Raw genomic sequence first — 23,266 nt, 5'->3', positions numbered from 1 at the left:
CAAAGATCGTTTTTCCCAACCTTCTCTTTTTACTAATGAAATTGAGATCCAGAGACATTAGGTAGCAAATCAAGTAAAGCAAGTCCACAGTCCTCAGCCAATCAGTTGAAATGCTCAGAACTAGGACTCCCCAGGCAAACAGGACTCTTCCCTCATCCCCACACCACGCCTTCTCAGCCACTCTCCATAAGAGCCATGGCCAGGGTTGACAGCACCAGAATGTGTACCCTGATCCCTTCTTTCCAGAATGAAGGGACTGTTTGGTTAATGCCTGCATGTGTCCACTCCCGTGCCTTATCTCCTCCTTATTTTATCAAGACTGATCAGCACTGGCTCCCACCTCAGAAGATCAGATCCTGGCCAGTGGGAGGGGCTGCCCCTTGTGTGAGAAAGCATGAATTGTAAGCCAGACTTTATGTTCTTAGTAGAGAAAAAAGCCATGAGAAATATCTAGATATGTTATACAAGTACTTGGAAATATTCAGATAATTTACCATATTTCCACCTATTTATTGATGTTGATCATTTTTTAAATAGAGTCTAAATCTAGGTCTATGAAGCTCAGAATTGGTAAGTAAATAGGAAGCTCTGTTTTGGCAAGGACTCTGTCATAATTTTCATGAATTTCTCATGGCACTTAGCATCATGCTGGAATGGCAGTTGAACTGGCATTCTACTGACACGCGTTAATTAAATTAGAATGATGTAAAAATAAAGATACTCCCTTTTTAAATGACAGGTTGACATCTAGGGTCAGTTTTTTCCAAAATAATCAGGGGATTTTCCCTCTCTCTTTGTGGCTATCACAGTGCACCAGGAAGGTGGCTCTCGTGATGCAGGGGGCGTAGTCCAGGTTGATGAGGGACAGTTGTGACCTCAGACTTTATACACTGTAGAGGATGTGGTTTACGTGAAGTTTCTCAGTGACTCTGAGAGACAATGACGAGCGTTTGATTGGGAGTTCACTTCCTAACTGTGTGACCCAAGGAAACTGCCCAGAGTCTTCCAAAGTGGGGATGGTCTCACGCCAAGGTTGTTGTGAGGATGAAATCAAGCTCAATGTCGAGCACCATGCAAACTGTAGAGTGCTGTCCAAGAGGTGGTTGTTATTAATGTGGGACTCGAGCAAAATCATCTAAATTAGGGGAAATGGGCTCCCCATGCATTTCAGGTTTCCCAAAGCCATGTGGACACATGTATCCAGGCACGATGCAGTCACATGGTGACAGCTGCGAGTACTTGAATTTAGGAGGTGCCCGTGCAAAACAAACTTCCTAACTCAAATATAAATTTTAGTTAATGAAATCATAAAGAGTAAGTACTAAGTACTAACTAGCTACTGGTGTGTCTGGAATTGTAAAATAAATATTCTTAAAAGTTCGCTTATGAGGACACCAACTTACAACAACAAGAAAAGCGATTACTTTATAAACAGAAATAAAAGTGTGAAATATAGAAGAAAATCCCTAATTCTTGAGAGTTAACCACCTTTACTTTGGCATATTTGTTTCCAGACATTTTTATGATGTTAAAAATATTAAAAAGTAATGGCATAGACGATACAGTTATGCACCACATGGTGACATTTTGGTCAACAACGGACCGTGTATGTGACAGTGGTCCCATGAGATTAGTGCCGTACAGCCTAGGTGTGTAGTCGGCTATAGCATCTAGGTTTGCATAAGTCACTCTATGGTTTTCACATGATGATGAAATCACCTAACAACGCATTTCTCAGAAAGTATCCCATTAAGCGACACATGTACATAGGTAAGACAAAGATCATGTATGTGGGACACAGGTGACTAAAGTGAGGGAAATATTGGGCGGGGTACAACTCTTTGCGCTTTGGATGAGAAGTGGGTCAGGATTTCCCAGCTCAAAGGTCAGCCAGAAGAGTGACAGGACACCTTTGGTTAATCTTTTAACAGCCGCCAGCAGTTCCTTCTCTAGCCCCCGATTATCCGTGTGGGGCCCCTCCGTAGAGTACCTTCGCTACAACATGGCTTGCCTGCCTCCTTACTGTGAGGACTCTATTTGAGTACCATGAGTACTATGAGAGCACTGCGACTAATCTGTTTTGATACTTTCTCTATTGACTCTTCCTGCGTCACTTTTTGGCCAACACGACAGTCTCCATTTACTCTTTGCAGGTTGAGAAGGCCCTTTGTCAACAGGAACCTTTACCAAGTCCCTGATTTCAGGAGGCTGGAAGAAATGAAGATTTTTCTTAGGCTGGGGCTGAGAAGTAGCTGAACTGGCCCCCTCAGCCCAGCAGAGAGGGGAGAAGCGGGGTCCCAATGGAGGTGCAGGGCAGCGCCTGGGCTCCCGTCAGCTCTGCTGGGGTGGCCTCCTCACTTCATTTGAAAGAGAACCTCAGAACCAGAAACACATTCCAAAGCCTCAGGTCACTGCCTATTTCCCCACCTACTGGCTGCCTGGAATCATCAATGACTCTGCTTTGCTCTAATTAGTACGGATAAGGAACTTCTAAAGCGTGACCTATTTTTCAGTGTTCCAAATGCACCAGTGTTGAGATTCCATCCTGCTTGCTTGGAAAGAAAGCAAAATAAACAAACCTAGAAAAATAACCCAGACAGTACATTATGGCTAAAACGAAGATAAAGAATAGGGCATTAAGTTAGAAATAATTTCTACCACTTTGAAGTCTAAGAATACAGTTTTGAAAAGACAAAACACAGAACAAACATATGCCTGTATATACACTGTAATATACAATATTTAATTTGCACCAATGTATTGTGGGGAAAAAATTCAACAAATGGACATTTCTCCTAAAGTCTGGCAAAAAGCCACCCCTTTGCCCTGATTTGGAAAAGAAGACGGTAAACAACGTGGCGGTGTCTGGTTTTACATTGCAGATTATTTGCAGATATCTAACTTTGATTATAGTTTAGCTCTTTAGATTTTTATCACAGAAACATATTTCAAAGAGCCCTAGCACACAGATGATGGTAGAGAAGCTTGTAAAAACAAACTCTTGGGCTTCTTTAAACCTAAGAAAATCAAAATAAAAACACTGGACAAGCTGAGGAAACCCCCATCGGTTCATTTCCCTGGGTTTGGTCTGCGCTGCTGGGCTCTCTGTGTCCCGCAAGCTGAATGTTCGCTCGCTAGGGTGAACTGCGGATTGTGGAAGCAGCGTGAGCACGAGGAAGAGTCAAGTCAGCACCCAGCTCCCAAACGCTCTGGAAAGGGCTGTTCAACCTTGCTCAGTGGCCACAGAGAAACCAACAGAGACAAAGGCCCATTTTCCTCTAACACAATGAGGCGTGGGTCACTCAGAGCTGGGCACAGAGCCTGGGGCAAGCCACACCCCCCACACTTGTGTACTACAGAGGGGACATGGACATTAAAGGTGGCCTCGAGGAAGACGCGCAGTCACAGGAATGCAATGCTGCCTAAGAGGGGGTGGTAGGGGAGCCACCACAGCAAACCCCTCAGCTTACCAGAACAGCGGGCAGAGCGAGAATGATCTGCGGCATTCCTGTGGGAGGGCCCCTCAGGGGCTGGCTTCCCAGCACCAATGGGTTCACACTGTTTCCTGGGTCTTCCCTTGGGTGAACTCTGACTTCACCCATTAACACACATGGCCTGAGGACCTATCCTGCTGCCTTCAGCGTGCTAAGCATTTATGAAAAGGAGAAAGGGTAAGAGCGAATTGGGGAGCAGGAGACAACATCAGCTCTTGCTACACTTTGGAACTATCTGAGGCCGTTCCAGATGCCCTGTCCCTGATCTTTCTCCCTCTTTGCCCTGCCCTCCCTCCCAAGCCAGTGCTTCGACAGTCTCCCCACCTGTCCTAACAGTGGTCTCTCTGCTTTTCCCTTCCTTGGAGATCTGCGAGCTTTCCAAAGACACCCCTGGGAGTGTAAGGCAGTTGGAGGGCAGGTGCTGGCTCCTGCGAGAAGACGCTTTCTGCTGAGGCTCCCACCCAGTGTCTGTGAAATGACAAGTACAGGGGAGGCCATCCTTGCTGGGAGGAGCCTTGTGATAAGCGTGAAGCTCAGGGGCCGCCCTTAAAGTCCTCCCGGTTTAACGTGGCCTAGGGCACCGTGCAGAAATCTCTGCAGAGATCGGCCATCTGAACCCACACGTGGCTGTTCTCATGGTTTCTAGCCATGTGAATCCATCAAGTCACTTCAGCTGTCTGAGCCTTAGTGTCCTCACCTGTGAAAGGGAGCTACTGGTCCTGCCCTGTATATGTGTGTGGGGTCATGTATACGACAGTGCAGAAGGACAAGGTGTTACGGAAACACTAGATGATATTAGTCACAGGGCTCTCAAAGGCCGGTCCTATCCCAGAGGGTGGAGAGTTCGGCTCGCCTGTTGCTGAAAGAGAGTGAGGCTTCACCACGTGGCCCATCCAAAAGGGCTGGGCAGCAGGGCGAGGGCAGGGCAGGGGCCCAGCAAGCCTGCCACACCCACTTCCTCTCAGCATTTTGAGGGAAAGTGCCTCCATTTTCGGTGCAATCAGCCTGGACTGAAACCCAACTCACTTTGTGCCAAGTTCTGGGGGCTTGAGTTTCCTTTTCTGAGGGCAGTCCTCCCATGAGTCAGTGGGAACTGGATCAGCAGGAGCTTAGTGGTTTGACTTGAGGAGAACCTACAGGAAATAATTTAAGAAGATAATAAGGGGGATTTTTCCTGTCTAGAAATGAGGCCCATGGGTCTTTCCAGATGACATTATTCTCTTATACGCAGCAATAAGCGCAGAAAAAGACCCGGCTGAAACCTCCCAGTACAACTGGCCGCACACAGATCCTCTTGGGGCGTCTGGAGGGAGCATACTGTCCTTGGTTTTGCCCAGGGCCTGGAGGCCCCGCAGAGCAGTGTGATCGTCTCCAGGACTCTTTCCCAGCACCCAGGAATCGAGCGCACTCTGGGCCCTGCCTGAGCCGGCACCGCCCTCATCTCCCATATTCTTCTTTCCCATTAGATTTTCCCAATTGTTCAGAACTCAACTATCTTTGGAACTAAAACTATGAATTAGTTCCCACTGAAGTAGACAGCAATTACTTTGTGTGCCATCCTTCTCTCCAGAAATAAATTTTCATTTTACCAAATGTTTTGACCCACAAAGGTGATTAGGTTCGAAATTCGGCACTCAGAGCTGACTGCCCAGGAACTTTCAGTATTCGTTCAATATCTAGAAAGGAGAATAACAAGCATGATGGAGCAGAGAGTAAAATGTAGTCCAATGTTTTCATTTAACAGGCCCCAAGACCAGTGAATACTGGATGAATGAATGAATACATGACTGAATGGGAAGATGGAGCCGCGGAGGAGGCGCCGGCCCCCAGAGATGGTCTCTGGTTCTAGGCCACACCCCTGACTTCCAGGTGAAGGAGCTGGGGCTTGCAGACTGCAGCCTGCCCACGCAGAACCATGGTCCGCGGCAAAGGCCAGATGGAGGCCGGTGTCTCGGATCCCCAGCGCCTCTGTGGATGGGCGCCCCCGCTCCCAGCACGTCAGGCCGCTGCGGCCTCAGGGAGAGGGCCCTGCCGGGGTCAGAAGCACGCTTCCTTCCTCCTCTCTGCTGCCGGCACCCTCTGTACAATATTGCCAAGACTTACTTTGAGGCCGGGAGCGCAGCTTTCATCACTCCCACGACTAATATAAGGGAGGCATAATAATATTAGCCTGGGAGAGAAGCCCCCTGGTTTGGTTCTCACGATTCCCGTTTCCTCTTCCCTGGCTGTCGTCCTATCTCTGATCAGTGTCCAGTAAACAGAAGAGAGCCTGCTTTATGCCGTCACGGATTAAGTGACAGCGGTTCAGGGCTGCATCTCTCACTCTTTCTTTGAAATGAATCCTCCCTCCCATCCCTGCTTTTTGTCCCACGGGAGGAATGTGGGGGAGGGATTTCTTTTTCACGTCCAAACGCAGAGAGGGGCAGCGCTTTGGCTGCTGGGGGAGGGTGTGCTGGGCAGCCTAGGAGGATTAAAGCAACACTTAACTTTAGAGCGTGTTCATCTTTATCGCTGTGTCTTTTTAGCCGTGGAATGATCAGTCCAGAGGGAAAGCCGAGGCCTCCAGAGTGGTCCCGGCGAGTCTAATGGGAAAGAAGAATATGGGAGATGAGGGCCGTGCCGGCTCAGGCAGGGCCCAGAGTGCGCGGGATTCCTGGGTGCTGGGAAAGAGAGTCCTGGAGGATGAGGGATGTGGGCAGACCTCTCTCCAGCGAAGCGGTGGGTGTTGCTGTTGATGCATTTTGTATCCTGGTGCCATTTCCTCAAGTCATAACTTGCCTTTGTTATCCCCGATTTCTGAAATACATAATGCATGTGGTTGCAAAAACCAGAACCTTAATTTCCCAAGTATGGGAATAGGAGATTGAGAGCCCACCTGGCTGCTTTTTAGTGCCTGTGGAAAGACAAGCTATGGGAGGGAGCCCTGGACTGTACCACTTGGCAGGGCTCTGAGATGCTGCTCAGTGAAGCACGTGAAAGCAATTCCTATTTCTGTTTGCAGTTAGAGCTTCAAACCAGACTTGGTAAATTGTACGTTGAGCCCATTCACACAGAGAAATAACTTCCAATGATTGCACTACTTAACCTCAAATGAAAATTCAGTTTGCTCATGGTTTTCCCAGTTATCAACATATGGCACAGACAGTGCTTCCCACAAGGAGAGAGGCAATACTTAAAGATGGAATGTGGGCCAGGACAAAGCAGGGGAGGAGCAGTGAGCTCTGCCCAATGCGTCTCAAAGCCGCTGCCCTTTACACAATGACAGAGCGGGCATGCCTCGAAGAAACTGGTCTTCACTGATAGAAAAGTGTTTTGAATGGGGAAGGTCATGGGTTCTGTATCTCTTGATGGTCAAATCACAGCTGATGGACAGAATTTTTTCTATTAGGCAAGTTCTCATAATGGGAATTGGATATAGGAAGTCATTCGGAGCATTTCGGAGCATTCATTACGGAGCATTTCACTTCATGTGACTTACAAATATGCTTTTGGCTAATAGCGTGGTCCTGACCGGGAAGCAGCCCCTGGAGCAAGTGGCCCAGGGCACGTTGCTTTCCACAGGGGATTGTCAAGCTCATGCAATTTACTTTTCTGGCCTCAACATTTGTTGATTTTTATCTGAGCTTACATGCAATTCAGGATTTGCTCAACGTTTAGTGTTCTTTTTTCACTCCGGTTTTGATAACTCTGTTTATTATGTTCAGGTGCAAAAACAAAATAAGCTTACAAAGATATCTTTGTTATTGAAATTCCTGCTGAAAACAAATAACTTTAGCCGGCAGCCTGAAACTAGTTCCTAACCACTCCCTCCCACCACCACCACCACCACCACTGCCACCTCTTTCTCATTGAGGTGATCCATATAGAATGTGATGAAAAATAGCAATGTGAAGCCTTTTAGCAACACAGCTGCTCCATTAAAGCAGCAGTCAGCTTGGGGTATAGTTTAGAGAGATTTTGATAAGCTAAAGTGAGTTTAAAGACCAGGAGGGTGAAGGGTGTAGACATCAATTCAGGGGAACAGGCGGAGAGAGGATGCTGGGTCACAGAGAAGTCAAAAGTCTATCATATGGATACGTCCTTTGGACCTAACCTGTGTTTCTGCAGGATGCAGGAGCAAGACCACATGGTCAGTGTTATAGGGGCTCAGATTTCTAATGATTAGAACTGTTCAAAAAATGAATGGGCTGCCCTGTAAGGAAGTGATCTTCTCATCAATGAGAGAAGTCAAGAAAAACTAGATAACCTCCTGTCAGGAAGGTAAGAAAAGGCAGTTCCCTTGAATGGCAAGATGTGGCATTCTCCCGTAGGCTCTCAAGAGTGTTGGGGAGTACATGGCCAGCGGGAGCAAGTCAGAGGCAGATACACAAGGAGGGAGCTGATGAACACATGGGCCCAAGAGAGGAGACCTGAAACTGTCTCAGATGGAGAGCATGTCACAGTCGCTCTCCTCCCATAGATTTCTACAAGTCAGCTCCTCCAGGTTGATTTCTACACCCTTCTCATTATGTCTTTGAATTCACTTTAGCTTGTCAAATCTCTTCCCTGGCAGAACCTGAAACGTCTTCTCCAACTGGCTCTCACTGAATGCTCCGTGTTCTGATCCCATGAGGAACAGACTGCCCCCAGGCCCCTAGGGAAGCCATGCGTTAAGGGAAACTTCCTGGAGAACCTGGTCCTATCACATGCTTGGGGCCCTGGGTCACTCTGGTGCAAAGCTCCAGTGCCGCGATCAGCGGAAACCTCCCTGGCCTGCCCGGTGGTGTGAAAGGAAGCCCTGGTGTGTCTGCGAGTGAGACTCCAAGGAGCCGCTTTGAGACACTCCAACCACATAAAGGCAGACGCTTGGCCCCTTGGGACTCCTAATCCACGTTTCCTACTAATTTACCCTTCGTTCATCAAAATATTATTTTGTAAGAGCTTTTTGATGTCTAAGAAGCCTGATGAGTCTCTTAAGCCTTCCCCACTTTGTACCATGAAGTTGCGAGCTCCCCGCCCTTAATGGTACCAGGAGCCAGAAAGGCTCCGTCTGTGCCGGCAGCCCTGGAGCTATGGGGCAGCCTTGCCAACAGTCCCCTGCCCGGTACTGCAGCCCAGTTGTGAGTTTGCCAGTCGACAGGAAGGCGAGCCACTGTTTTGTACCTTCCTCTTTTGGTCCTGTCTTTGGGGATGGTCCGACTCCATTGGAAATCAGTAAATCACACCATTCATTCACTCACTCAGTCAGCAACTATTTAATTGCACCTACTATGCACCGGGCATTGTCCTGGTGCATTGTCCTAACACATTGGATGTGTTAGGCATCCAAGTATGAAGGATGCTTAGTTCTTGCCCTTGAAGAACTCACATGCTAGTGGAGAAGATAATTGCCTAAATAGACCATTCCAAAAAGGTGGTACGTAAGGCACCAACAGAGAGAGGTTATTAAAGAATTAAGGAGGGGGACCAGCCTGGTGGTGCACTGGTTAAGTTCACGTGCTCCGCTTCAGTGGCTCAGAGTTTGCGTGTTCGGATCCCGTGTACGGACCTACACACACCACCCATCAAGCCATGCTGTGGTAGCATCCCACATACAAAATAGAGGAAGTTTGGCACAGATGTTAACTCAGCGACAATCTTCCTCAAGCAAAAAGAAGAAGATTGACAAAAGATGTTAGCTCAGGATCAATCTTCTTGACTAAAAAAAACCACCTTTATTGGAGAAATCTTAGTTCACTAAGTAAAAACATAAAGAAGAAAATAAAGTTGCCCATAACATTACCCAAATAACCAGTTAAACGTTTTGGATATTGGTTTCTCTGATTAAGTCAAACACTGTGTTGAAGTGTATGGAGATGTTTTAAGCTTCATGATAAATAACCTACGGAGGGTCAAAAACTGCCCTAAATTAACCATGAGTTTCTTTATCCAAGCACCGTCATGTACCGCATAATGATGTTTTGGTCAGCAACAGATGGCATACGTGATGTTGGTCCCATAAGATCATAATGGAGCTGGAAAATCCCTATTGCCTAGTGACTTCACACCGTCGTAACATCTTAGTGCAATGCATTACTCACATGTTTGTTGTGATGCTGGTGACAGCTCCATGCATGTTATTGCCCCCGAAGACCTTCCAGTGGGACAAGGTGTGGAGGTGGAAGACGATGATAGTGCTGATCCTGGCCCTGTGTAGGCCTGGGCTACTGAGTATGTTTGTGTCTTAGTTTTTAATAAAAAAGTTTAAAAAGCAAAAAAATAAATTAAAAAAATTAAAAATAGGGAAAAGCTTACAGAATAAGGACATAAAGAAAAAATATATATTTTGTACAACTGTGCAATGTTTTAAGTGTTATTATAAAAGAGTCAAAAGCTTTAAAAAATTAAGAAGTCTATAAGTGAAAAAGTTACAGTAAGCTAAGGTTAATTTATTATGGAAGAAAGAAAAATATTTTATTTTTTTATAAATTTAGTCTCTCCTGAGTGTCCAGTGTTGATAAAGGCTACAGTAGTGTCCAATTGCCCTCGGCCTTCACAGCGCTCACCACTCACTCGCTGGCTCATCCAGAGCAACTTCCAGTCCTGCAGCCTCCATTCATGGTAGGTACCCTATACGGGTGTACCATTTTTTATCTCTTATGTTGTATTTTTACTGTGCCTTTTCCATGTTTAGATATAATTAGAAACACAAACTCTTACCAGTGTGTTACTATCGCCTGCAGTACTCAGAACAGTAACATGCTGGACAGGGTTGTAGCCTAGGAGCAGTAGGGTACACCATACAGCCTAGGTGCGTTGTAAGTACACTCTATGATGTTTCCACGATGATGAAATTGTCTAATTATGCATTTCTCAGAACACATCCCTGCCATGAGGTGACCCATGACTCTAATGACCACCTCATTGGCTTGGACCAGCCCCAGGAGGGCCAGTGCCTTTAGGCAAGGTGGCCTGGTTTAGAAGTTTAGCTCCCTGCATTGAATCTGTTCTTTGCCTACAGGACCCTGCAACCATTCTCCTGCAGCTCCTGATGTCAGGCTTTGAGTTATGGGAGGGTCGTAGCATCCCACCCCAGTTTAAATACTCAAAGTGTTATCAACGCCTCAGAAGGTCCGGGAAAGGAGAACCCTGTTTTCCATCTCAAAGGAAAGAGTCATGAGATTTTCTTGTGATATATGGGAAAGGCAGAAGGCAGGATTTTCTTAGTTTTTCTTAACACTAAAAGGAAAACCAACTTCACTCCTTTCAGAGCATGATAAATTGCTGCATTAACCTTCTTCTCAAAGAAAGAATACCATTTTCCTATGTGCTAGTGTGTTCTCAGTGGTTGGGGTCAAAATTTGAATTAACCTTGCAAATTCACTTTAAAGTTCAGCTTCAATCTTGTTTAAATTCTTTATCACTCAGAGCTCAATATCACTCAGATACATATCCTGAATAACTCAGAATTGAATATCACTCAATACATATATTTATTCTCCTCCAAAAGTATCAGGGAAATAACTGTGACCAAAGAGAGAAATGAAAAGCAGGTGTTGTGTGACCCTCAATAAGTTTTATAACCTCTCTGAGTCTGTTTCCTCACTGTAAAATGGGGATAATAAGAGTATCTACTTGCAGGAGATTGCAGAAATGTCCACAGTCCTTCACTCCTGGGATCCACACTCTTTGCAATGTGACTTTGCAGTGCCTTCCATCAAGGAGTGAAATCTATTTCCCACTGAGCTGAAACTTGGACTTGCTTTGGACAATAAGATATGACAGAAGTGACTATGTGCCAGTTTTAAGCTTAAGCCTTAAGTGGCCTTGGCTGCTTCCACTCTCTCTTAGAACCCTGCGCAGCCGCCACATGCACAAGCCTGGGCTAGCGTGCTCAGGAATGAGAGATCACACACAGCAGAGACAAGCCATCCCAGCTGAGACTATCCTAGACCAGCCAGCGCTCAGTCAAACAGCACCTGAGCACATATGCAAGAATGAGCCCAGGCAAGACCGGAAGAACCATCTAGTGAATCCTAGCCTGAATTATTGAGCAGTAGAGTTGTGAGCTAAAAAATGATTATTGTTTTACACCATTGAGTTTTGAGGCAGTTTGTCACACAGTAAATGCTAATTGATACACTATAACATACAGTCTTATTGAGAAGTTTAAAAGACCAATATTTGTAAAATATTTACAACTGTTCCTAGTTCTATGTAAACTCTAAATAAGTGTGTGTTTTTATAATTATTATCATTATTAAAATTTTTAAGAAATCCTCCCAGTTCCATGATTTATTTGAAAAGAACAAGAACAAAAGTTTCAAATATTGGCTTCAGTAGAATATTTTGACTTGTATTTCAGCTCAAATCCAACAATGATAAGGAAATTAGTAGATTTATTTGTACCAATATTTTTGTTGTAATACTAATGGTACCTAGCATGACTGGCATCTTTTGACATCTGAACAAGCATTTTTGCTGAATGACAAGGCTTTCACCTTACCAGTACTTATTCTTTTGCCAGGGAAATTATAATTGTTCAAAGTTTTTAAAAACAAGCATCATTTTGATTTGCTTAAACCCCCCTGGTCAGAAGTGTATTATGTTGAGACCAGACATCTCATAAGCAAAATCTACTCATTTCAGTGTATGCTGGAAATCAGCTGAGTCATCCAGAGTTAAGTTGAATTTAATTTCAGAATTGAAAAATAGTTCTTGTTCTTTTTCATGGTAACAAGTACTTAATGTATATTTCTATTTTAGTGTAATTATTCATGATAGATTATAACAATTACTGTTTTTATGAACATAACTTTCCTACAACTTGTTAGAAGTGATTTTGTATGATTATCTGTATAACAGAGAATCTTAAAAATTGCAAACCAGCTCAAGAAATTGCACACCTGGCATTGCTTTTTCATAACTTCTGGAGACCAGTGACATCCTCTCTGCTTCCCTTTCGGAAGTACTTGAGATTACCAAGGTCTGCTAGAATACATTTCATTTGCCAAATCTTCTTTACAATTTTTCTTCATCATCACTGTTAGTAAAGCAAACTTCACTTTATAAATAATAAGACCTTAGAATTGTCTCAAGTTTTTGGTTTACAAAATACTTGTATATATCATGTGATTGTCATTTGAATCCCCCAACTCTCTACAGCGGTAGACGAGATACAAGTGATTATCTGCATTATACAAAGCAAGCAAATGAGAGAGAATTGGTAGACTCAAGTCACCTACTTAGTCAGTGGCATCGTTAGATTCAAACCCCAACTTTCTGATTCCAAGTGTTGGACAACTTCTGTAGCATGTCTTCTGGCTCTCCATAGTGCCACTGAATGATGAAAAGACGTGGCCAAAGAGCAGTCAGACACGTCTAATTTTGAATCTTGGCTTGTCTGTGTATTAGCTAGGTGACACCGGACAAGTTATCTAACCTTTCTGAACCTCATTTTTTAGATACACAGAAGAGGGATAATATTATATACCTCATGGAATTTTAGTTAAGATTAAATAATCTATGTAAAGTGCTTAGTAGTAGAAGTATTTAATAAATGTTGATTGTTATTACGATTTTGGTATTGTTATTAGGCTAATGTTAGAATGAGGTAGCTAGAATCCTACTTGAGATTTCAGGGTCTGAGATTGTCCTTACAGTTCTTGTGGGGATGCCAATTTCCCCATTCTCTTGATTTGATGCTTGACTAACTGTACAATTCCATCTCAGAGAGGAATGGGCAAATATGAGACTTAACATAGACAGTGTTTACTATCTTCTGTGGCTGGTTTGTGGGGAGTGTGGGGAAATTAAGGAAGTAATACCTAGCTATTTCCCTCCCAGCTTCTACCATTTAATTAGATGAAAGAGTGCATCTTCAGTGGAGATATACTGATGACGGAGGGGAATTCAGGGTAAATTTAATCCCTTTTTAGACTCACTCCGAAGGATACTGAGGTTGACAACAACCCATCATAATGCAACCAAAAGATAGCATAATGGGGGTCTCTGAGGTGGGCATGTTCCATTGAAAATTGTTCCGTAGGTTCTCAGCAATGAAAGAAGATAGTGCTTGTGTGTGTCTGTTCGATCTCCTCCCCACTGGCCCCGCTCCTCCTGCACTTACAGAGAACTTAGCTATTGCTATTTATTCTCATCTTAAAAGTTCCTCAGTTGCTTAGAGAATTTCAGCTGGGCCTGCTCGTGAGTTCCTATAGACACAGGTGTGTGGTTGCATGTGTGTGTGTGTGTATTTGTGTTTTTCTCTGCCTAGAATGTTCACCCCATTCCAAACTTGGCTAGTTCCACCTCATTCTTTAAGACCTACTTCAGGCATCACCTTCTCTAGAAGTCTTTCAGAACATTGTCTCTGTCCCCAGGCCTCTTCCCACTCCAGCTGGGGTGAGAGTCTCCCTCCTGGTATTATCATAATTCCTTACGTTTCTCTACCTTGTCCCTCACCACGTGGTGTTACATGGTCTGTTCATGTGTGTTTCCTTAACTGGACTGTGAGATCTTTGAGGGCTGCTGTGTCTTATTCACCTTACTACACCACCACTAGCAGAGTGCCTAGAAAAGAGTAGGTGTTCAATAAATAATCTTTAAATGAATAAATTTAGTTGTCCGACTATTTCCTTGTCTGCACTGAGTACTGACAGTTCCCTTTGAGTAGCGTGTTTGAACTAACTACTTTAATTTCTATCTCATGTCTTTATGGTCTTTTCAAAAAGAATGTTGTGAATTTCTACCTTTATAGTTCATGTTAATTGCAAACTTTTCTAGCTTTCAAGTGCAACATTTTGACTATTGTTCTTAAGAGATAAAAAAATATGTAAATAAAACAAAAGAATACAGATTAAAACCATATGTATTGATAAACTATGCACATTTATTCCTATCGTTAAATATACAAACATGTGTATTTGGGTGTAGTATATATCATGTGTATAATATATACATATGCATGTGTACCTATCTATGTATCTATATATTTATCTATCAATTTCTCATCAATATTCTGAAACTGATGGCTATAGCTTTTGGTGCTTGAAAAAGTCTCTATGTTCCTGTGGTATATATATATACAATGGAATACTACTCAGCTGCAAAACAGAACAAAATCATCCCATTTGCAACAACATGGATGGACCTTGAGGGAATTATGTTAAGTGAAATAAGCCAGTTAGAGAAGGATAATCTCTGTATGACTCCACTCATATGAGGAATTTAAAAATGTGGACAAAGAGAACAGATTAGTGGCTACCGGGGAAAGGTGGGGTGGGGGGTGGGCACAAAGGGTGAAGTGGTGCACCTACAACACGAATGACAAACATTAATGTACAACTGAAATCACACAAGATTGTAACCTATCATTAACTCAATTAAAAAAAAAAAGTCTCTATGTCCATTCAGTCTTGTCCTACTGAGTCTTTTGGTGACAGCTGCAGCGGCAAAGTCACTCAAAGGAACGGCTCTTTTGGCATGTCTGCTTTCTTTCCAGTGCTCAGGGTCTCTCCATGAGATTTATCTGTTCGGGCTTCTGAACCTCCAATCTCAGCAGGAGGCCTGCTGGGACACTGTTATTTTCTCTTCTTAGAAAGAAAAAACCAGAAAGACCAACAATGTCTGCTTCTCCGTAGATATTCAAGGCACTTTGCATGAGGAAGATGGAGAAAGCTGGAGGACTCTGAGCAATAATAATTCACAGGGTCACATCTGCTGTTGTTCCAGCCACCTTTGCCAGTGGCAGCTGCTTTGGGTGGGAAGCTGCTCTGGGGTCAGACTCACAGTGAGTGAGCTGGGGCCAGGGTGAGAGCTCACCTTTGCTACCCAAGAGGGTCCAGTAAACAAGGTGTTTTCCTAAACCCAAGACCCATCTTCCGCAATTTGAATTAGGCTATTTCCCCAGAAGGCAGAACCCATTGCCATCAGTTTTTGCTTCAATAACCTTTTTGGTTCTCTTCTTGCTATATGTGTATGCACAACACCAAACCTAGTGATTGGCACACTAAAAGTGTTGAATTAAATCAAACGAATGGAATTGCTGAATTTGAGAACCATGAGGAGAGGAAAATGACATCCAACTGAAAATTGTCTTCTTAAAACTTCCTGGACCTGCACTATTTTTTTAAAAGAATGATACAGAAGACAGTCAGTTGGTTAAAAGAAAAACTCTGAAAACAACTTGACTGAAGATTGAATCCCAGGACTTCAACTTGATCAGACGATTGCCCCTGCTTCTCAGAGATAAATCTCATCTTGTGGAATAACAACTCTGAATTTCTTTGAAGACTTGTGTTTTCTATTTTTTTTCTTTCAGACCGAAATTTTAAGCTCCCCTCCCCTCTTAGATTTATAACCCTAGAACCAGGTTCGCCTTCCCACCTTCATTCTTTCATCACAGTCATCGCTAAGGAAGAGCAATTCTGTGTCTGAAATCATGTGTTTTTATTGCATAAGACTGAGACAATGGAAAGAGAGAGTGTATTTTGCTAAATGATTTCATATTAATTTGTGACCACTTTTTACCTTATCTGTAGTGGTTAACTCCAGATGGACTGCGAGGGTGAGTCAGGATAATGGTCTATTTATCTTGCGGCAGCAGCCTTCTTTGGTTGATCACGAGCACCTTCTTTGTCAAATATTCCACAGGTAATTTTTTTTAACTGATAGATACATAAGAATGCGTCTTTGTGTTGAAAATATTGTGGTAACTCCACAAGCCATGACGTGGAACTCTGGAGCTCGTTTGCTTGGTTACAAAACTTCTGAATGCAAAAGCAGCTTGAGATCCTGGTGGATTTTGTTAAGGTTTCAGCTCTGTTTCCCCACAGATGTGCAAGGGAGTAGAAGGATGCCCAGGCACAGATAGAAAAGAGCTAGGATTCATCTGAGCTTTATTCCCGAATGATCCTTCTTCTAAAAAGTCAAATGCAGGTGAGGCTTTTGCAGTTACAAATGTCATAATTGATTCAGAGAAAGATCACCAATAGAGGGTCACTGGATGGAAGTTGTTGGGGAGGGGATAGTCACAGGGTCTCAAAATGCTATCCCTCAGAATATTAATTATTTACAGAGAAGAAAAGTTACCTTCACAATGGAGAAATCTGTTGGATGAGTAATTAAACTTAGCAAATATAATAATAGAACATACTTCATGTGCTTTCTGACGTGATACACTGAGAAAGATTCAACATTACCCATGTGATATTCTCCCCACAAAATACATAAACTGAATCTAATCAAGAGGAAACAGTCAGACATGCCCAAATTCCATGTCATTCTGCATATCCAAATTCTATGACCTGCCCCAAACCAACTGGCCTGGATTCTTAAAAACTCTCAACATCATGAGAGAAAAAGAAATGCAAGGGAATTTTCTGGATTAAAGGGGAATAAAGAGCCATGGTAAATAAATGCAATCAGTCACCTTTGATTGGATCCTGGACCAAAAAAACCTAGAAATTATAAACTATAGATTAGATAATATTATTGATTCAATGTTAGATTTCTTGAGGTAATAATAGTGCGTGATTATGTCGGAGAATGTCCTTATTCTTAGGAGAGACATGCTGAAGTACTTAGGGGTGAATGATCATAATGCCTGAAAGTTGCTTTTAAATGGTTAAGCACATATGCAGATATACACACCAAACTGCAGACACTTGTGCATCTGAAGAAAGAGGAGATGAGAAAGAAAGAATGTATGCTAAAATGTTGCTAAAAATGTAAGTGAGGGAGTTTAGCTGAGTTGTCAGGATCCCTGTAGAAAGGACCCAGGGTTTAGCAATAGCTTGGCTCCACGGAGAGGTTAAAGGGTCAATACCAGCCCACCATGTGGAGAGAGATGGCTAATATCTTCCTAACTATTTCTTCAAGACCCTCCAAATTTGGCTCATAAAATCGGGCTCCCACAACATCTTAATCTTTCACATACTGATTTTCCTGAGGGAATATTACTTTATTTCATGATGTGGAGCCAGACCGCCAGGTTTGAATCCAGGCTGTCAATTTACTAGCTGTGTGGATGTGAGTAAATTTCTTAGTCTTTCCTGATCTCAGAATCCACATTCATCAAAGGAGGATAATAGCACAAGTGTTATGTTGAGGAATCAAGGAGATAAAGAAACATAATGCTCTTGCCGCCGTGCCTTGCACATAGTAAGACAATAAATATTTGTTATTGTTAATATCATTACGATTGTGCGTGCTGCTCAGAGCTTGCCAACAAAATCTGCAATAATGAAAAGGAGCAACAATATGCATTCAACATGTGTTTTGTCCTGGGCACTGTCATTGTTCAGTGGGCGAGAGCCAAAGACCTTGCTTTCATGGAGCTTGCGTTGTAGCCAACACTTACCGTCAGCCAGGATAATTCTAAACACTTACAGGCATTAACTCAACTAATTCTCAAAACATCTCTGACTCTAGAGGTCTCTTCTCAAACATTCTGCCCAGTGGCTTGGCTTGGTGGAAATTTCTGGGGCTTTTAAAAATAATGGAGCTATCATTGGGGTGTGTGTGTGGGCTGGGGGAAAGTTTGTTTTGCTATATTTTGTTTTCTTTTGCCAACTCTGTGAAAGTGTTTAATGACAAAAACATATTCTGGTTTATCCAGTGGCTAAAGTTCCAATAGAAATAATGGATGATGTGTACTTATTTTCAAGTAAATGATATTCCCTGGGGTGGCATAAGTGCAGGACAGATTAATAGAAACAAGTGGAACAGAAATTAAATTCAACCTCCCTTTTTTATAGACAGATTTTGAGAAGCTTGATTCATAAGGTCCAGGATTTCTCCCAGGTCTTCCCATTCTAGCCAACATCACCATGGTTCTACTGACTGGAGAAGAGAGAGCCCGTGGCATCTGAAGGAGTACAGCGCTTACACCGCCTTCTAAATTCTGAATCTTTTCCCTGGTCCATTCTCGGGTCTCCCTTTAGGAGGGCCTGTGTGATTTCTTTCAGCTCCCTGCCAGCGAGTGTCTGCTCAGCTGCCTGGTTAGAGTGGCACTGTGGTGGCCCAGAATGAGTCACAGGGGAGATTCTGTAAACTTGTCAGCATTCTGTCATCATTCTGTTACTTGTGACTCCAGACCTGAAGATGTGTCTTTGTTGATCATTCTTGATGTGTTGATTAATGCTGTATATCTCTAGACACCTTCCAAGACTATCCCAAGTCATTTTTACTGCCACAAAACCTCAAGACACCTTTCCAAATACATTTCCTTTCATTTTATAAACCCCTGCATATTTCCAGGAAAATATTATCCGTATGTTTCTGTTTTGTGTCCACTTACCTCATCCTACTGTTTAGTAAGAAAAATTGGTGTTATCCAAGAAGACTCATCATCTTTCTTTCCTTTCCATTGGGAGAGAGGATGGCCGCAGTCTTAACCAAGTTCAAGTCTGGCTGCAGACTCAAAGCCACAGGTTTTTAACTTTGCAAATACTATTTTCCTCTTTCCTAATCAAAGAGACCAGGCTGAGGACCCAGGGAAGGCAAAACCATTTTAATAGCAGGATGGACAAAACAGAAGTACCCAAAGAAATTAGCCATCACCCAATTTATATTCTGTTGACAATGTTTTCTTGAGTGCTTAAAATGTTTTTATCCTTTAGTTCCAAAATTTAACATCTAGGAAATTATCCTAAGGGCACAGTCAGAGATATACAAATGGATTAACGAACATTGTGGTATCATTTATCACCGTGGAAAAATTTAAATTTATTTGAAAATAAATATCCAACCATGTGTTATCAGTAAAACATATCATGACATGTCCAAAACATGAAAGAATATGCAGCCATTAATGAATATTTAGTAAGTGAATATTTAGTGACATAGGAAAATGTTAATAACATATTAAGTAACAAGGTAAGTTACACAAAAGTGGCGTGTGAATTATTAAAACATTAATGAGAGGAAATAAACTGACGCAGTGTGTCTTCCATTGCTGTCTGTGGGATCTTTGCTCCAGAATAGAGGGGAATTTCCCTCCCCATCCCAAGAGCATAGGCAGAGCTTTCGTTTCTGGAGAGCTGGGGTTCTACGCTAAAAGGACGCATAACAAACCTTTGTTTTCAAAAACCTGAGACCTTTGGAAGGAAGAGGATGAAAGCTGTGGGCTTTGAGAAGAAAAGAATGTCAACCATCCTGGAGGAATTGAAGTCCTGGGGACTGAGAAGGGACAAAGGGTTGCAAATTTCCAAAGGGAGCTGAAGCCCAGGGTCTTGCTGATGTTCAGCTCCCAGGAGGAGGGAGCCAGGTGACAGGGGTGACTCCTGGGGGCCCTCAAGCATTAGGAGTAACTGCTATGGCTTAGCATCATCTCTAACCCTCTCTCTACTGGATTATTGGCACTAGGACACAAACATGCTTTGGTATCTTTCACCTTTGAACAACCACCCTTCCTGAACCTGATATATCTCCTCACCTGGCTCCCCCTTTCTAAAAGTTAGCCAGTAGCGGGCTGCCTCCACTGCTCGTCCCGCGCACTCTTCAATCCACCGCCATCCAATCCACTGAGGTGATTGCCCTGCACAGTGGTGCAGAGAGCAGTGGGACTGCTCTGGTCGCTGTCACCAGGCTCTCTCTGGTCCTTTTCCTCATTTCTCTCCACCTCTCCGCCTCATTGAAAGCAATCAACCACTCAGGCCCTCTAGAAACATCCACTGCTCTTAGCTTCTGGACGCCTCACTCTCCCAGGTTCCTCTGTCTCACTGGGCCTTACTGTCCACCCTCCTTAGATGGCTCTTTATCAGATTCTAAATGTGGCTGTAAAAGGACTCCATCTGCCTCTCTTTTCCTCCCCCACCTTCTCTCCCTAGATAATATCATCCATTTTCAGACATTTAAATACTATATTTACTCAAGGTCATTTTTATACCTGTGAAGAGCTAGATGTCCTGACTTTGGATCCCTACCCCATATCCTATAAAACATATTAAAATGCACCCATGGGTCAAAGTAAATGTACTATTTTTGTGGGGGGGAGGTGTATATTTTCATTGTATAAACTATATATAACATAAAATTTGCCATTTTAACTATTTTTTAAGTGTACAATTAATTCAGTGGCACTAATAACATTCAAATGTTGTGTAATCATCACCACCATCTTTTTCCAATACATCTTTGTCACCCCAAACAGAAACTCTGTACCCATTGGGAAATAAATCCCTATCTTTCCCTCCTCCCAGCCGCTGGTAAGCTCTAATCTATCTTCTGCCTCTGAATTTGAATATTCTAGATTAAATGTGCTCTTTTGCTGTTAAAAAACCCAGAATTTTCTAATTTTGTTTTTGATGCTGTTTGGATAAAGCATTTAATTCAAATTGGCTCTCATTTTCCAGTCACCAACAAGCATACCCAGGAATTCTCATAACGTCAGAAAATCTAATCTAATCCTCAAAATTAATTTTAAATAATAGATCTTTATTGTATACTAAAACTTGACGATTAATAAAGATGACATAATACAGCATTTTTTAGACATTTAATGCATTATTCATTCATTATGATTTTTAATTTCATACTTTGAATTTTTTCTGAAATAATTTTAGATTCACATAAAGTTGCAAAATCAGTACAGAATCCCCAAGTACCCATCCCGCAGGGTCCCCCAGTGATAACATCTTACATAACTATATTCATCATCAGTGATCAAAACTTTTAGTTTCACCGGTGTTCACATATAACAATTGTGTGTTTGTTTACATCAGATTTCATCACACACATATTTCTTGATTCGTGTAACCACCATCACAATCAGGATAGGGAACCGTTCCATCACAACAGAGAAACTCTCTCATGCTGTCCCTGTACAGTCCCACCCTCCCATCTGGTCGCCTAATTCCTGGAAACCACTGATCTGTCCTCTCTCTCTCTAATTATGTCACTTGAGAATATCATATAAGTAGAATCCCACCTTTTGAGACGGATTTTTCACTCAGAGCTTCTTCCCCACCCCTTCCATCTTTCAAGTATCCTGCTTTCCAAGATGATCTGCATGACTACATAGAATTGGTGGGTGGGAGAGGGGTACCTCAAAAGGACTAAAATAAGATATTTTCTGTGTGTCAGTGATTTGGTCTACGAACCTAGAAAAATAGGTGACAGATCTAATATTGTGTTGGTGATGAAGATCCATCATGAAAATTTTTCGACTCGTTTGGCGTCTCCAGACTCTTTGCAGAGATGTCTTCAGGAAACAGAAACCACCTTTCTATTTTTGTCTCTGTGCCCACATCCACTTCTTCCACCTTCAACCAAGCCACCATCCCCTCTCACCTTACCGCTCCAATAAGCCTCTGAACTGTTCCCCCTGCGTCTGTTCTTTTCCTCCTAAAATCTGTTCCCAGCAGCAGCTCCTGGCTCCTTTGATCCTCGCGTGATCTCAGCTCTGACAGTACCCCTTTGAGAGACTTTCTCTGACAATCTAACAGCCTCCTTCCCTTGCCCTCCCCAACAGGTAACTACCAAGTCACCCTGTTTTATTTTGTTCACACACTTTGGAAGAATTTCATAGCATTTATCTTGTTGACTTATAGTCATTCATTTTTTTATTTGTTGATGCTTTCTCCCCTTCTATAAAATCACCCTGATAACAATAACTTCCTCCTGTCCCTAGCACCTGGGACACTTGGCACAGTCTACGATCATGGTAAATATTTATTGATTGAATTAATGGCTAAATGAACATTCACGTGGCCAAAAAGCTGCCCCCCAGATGGAGTAACCAGGACAGCTGTCCTTACGACACTCTACAACTGCTCAGAAAATGCAGGAGAAAACTGAGAACTGCCACGGCATCTGGGGATATGCAGACTGGCAGGATAGTGCTGATGACTTTAAAATCCATCAACATGCTGAGTTCAAAACCTCAACACTGTGGAGAATGCTGTTGGACCTTGCATGGCCACAATGGCTAGGATGTTGACCTCGTTGGAGAAGAAAGATCTGTCTTGCTGTTGTCTTATTTGATTTCTTTATATGTCTAGTAATCAGCCGCTTGTAACCTCTTAAGCCACGTACCAGTGGGAAACACATGGCAAGGAGAGGCAGGTTTCATGCCAGTGCAGTGGAGGAGCTACTCCAAATCAACCCAAGTTTGTAGGTTCACCTGAGGCCCAGAACTCTGTTTGGCTCTACCATCCAGATGGTGAGACCAGCCAGCTCAACTGGATCGAATATTTCCTGTTTCAGCAAGAAATTTCTGTTTTGATCTATAGTAGAGCTGGAGGGAGGGGTTGATATTTAGCATTTGGGACCAAAAAGCAAAACTAATTCGTGTTTTGAAGGGGAAAGAGATTTTTCTCAATAAAACAATTAAAAGCTTCTTCCTTCAAAGAAAAGACGTGAAATGAGATTTTTTGCTCCTAATTGAGAGAAAATGGCCCTCCAAATAAAATATTTCTGTACTAACCTGATAAGATGAGGGCTGGTCTTTGGTGATAATGAAATATTTGGCCACCTAGATAATATCTGATTTCTGAAGGATAAAGCTACTTAAACAAAAGTGTGCTTCCCACGACTGAGCAGGAGTTGTGGTGAAGGCTGAGGGAGTTCTCATTAAGGGTACATAATCTCTGTTCCCAGGGAATCATAGCACATGTGCAACCTAACACAACAGACGAGGCCAGTCTGTCTCATTAGGCATCATCGTCATCTGGAGAACAGTTATGGGAAGATGGCCACCAAGGCGGGGGAGAGTGAGATCCAGAGTGGGAGTTCCTCTTCCTTCACTCTGTATGTGAATTCTGTCACCCATCAAATACTGACTGTACCTACTGTGACAGTGAAGGAAACTG

This window comes from Equus quagga, chromosome 12, assembly GCF_021613505.1.
Source record: "Equus quagga isolate Etosha38 chromosome 12, UCLA_HA_Equagga_1.0, whole genome shotgun sequence".
NCBI classification, from domain to species: domain Eukaryota; kingdom Metazoa; phylum Chordata; class Mammalia; order Perissodactyla; family Equidae; genus Equus; species Equus quagga.
This window is presented reverse-complemented; position numbering follows the sequence as displayed.